This window comes from Limulus polyphemus, unplaced genomic scaffold, assembly GCF_000517525.1.
Source record: "Limulus polyphemus unplaced genomic scaffold, Limulus_polyphemus-2.1.2 Scaffold1232, whole genome shotgun sequence".
NCBI classification, from domain to species: domain Eukaryota; kingdom Metazoa; phylum Arthropoda; class Merostomata; order Xiphosura; family Limulidae; genus Limulus; species Limulus polyphemus.
This window is the reverse complement of record NW_013666842.1, coordinates 249006-250410: the sequence shown is the minus strand read 5'-3', so window position 1 is coordinate 250410 and position 1405 is coordinate 249006.

The window sequence follows — 1405 nt, the reverse complement described above, 5'->3', positions numbered from 1 at the left end:
AAATTACAAACAAACAATTAAGGAACAAATATTTGTTACCTGCACAATAGTGGGTTAATATATATATAATTTACTATTATTAAAATGACCATTTATCTATAAGGTTGTGCATATCTGTTAATTTCTTCCTCTTCTTATTTAGCTATATCTTTCTTTATGATATGCAAACATATTAACTTCACTTAGTAATATACTTCAAGAATATTGGAGATTTTACTATTATTATTAATATGTAGTCTCTTGAACAGTTTGAGCCTTTTTTTTATCTTGGCCATGATGATTGTATAACATATTTCTTTGAGATGGTAACTGTGAAAAACAAAATGGACCTCGACCATTTACTTTTCTTCTTTTCCTGAAAAATGCAAAAAAAAAGTTAGTTTGAGGTGCTATCGAAAACTAAGTGAATAATTACACAGCAAACGTGACATTAAACAATATTTGATTTAGTGTGGCATACGAAGGTTATTAATAATATATCAATTTTCAGGGCAATTTCAACATTACAGGGGACAAAACAGTTTGGTGTATTTGAATAGCAGAAACTGCTAATCAAAATTGAATTTGATCAGCAATTAGGAAATATTGCTTAGCATCTTTTTAACATTCACCATTTTAACACATTATGGAAACTATATCCAGCAATAAAAGTCTTATATCTTTGTAATGACATCCATTAATGAAAAAAAGAGGTAAATGGTATGTTTTTAATCTAATAACATTTTTATTCAGCTACAAACCCTAATATTTCATTGTACCATACATGACATTTCATGAACAAAATAGTTCCTGGTATATAAAGTAAAACTTCAAAACTGCAAGAAATACCAAACATATCATCTGTCACAAAATAATGCAACAATCAATTAACCAGAGAAACAAGTGACTTGCAGTGGCGTAGAAAGGGTTCTCAGCACCCGGGGCAAAGACACTTTTGGCTCCCCCACCTCTGAAATATTTTGATTATTTGTTTTATGACTCATTACCTACTTAATGACAATAACATAAAGAATTAATTACCACCTTACACAGGCCTAAAATAAAATCATAATATAACATCTCACGATATCACAACTGTAAACCTAGAACTAATGAAGTATAGCTTACTAGGTGTACTTACATAATTTGTAAACCATTTTGATATTTATGTAATCCAGTATCGTTCAAAGTTACGTAGCTAGAGTAATCTTTCAAGCATGCAGAATAAATTTCTGTTATATCCCTAGTTTTGTAATTTATGTTTTATATGAGAAGCCAGTCACTTGTGATGTACATGGATTATACAACAGATTGATAAAATACTACTTAAGTTTACAAATAACAAATTTTATTAGTTTACAAAACTGTACATATACTTAACTAGATCTTGTACACGTAGCATTCTGGTATTCATGGTTGCATTATA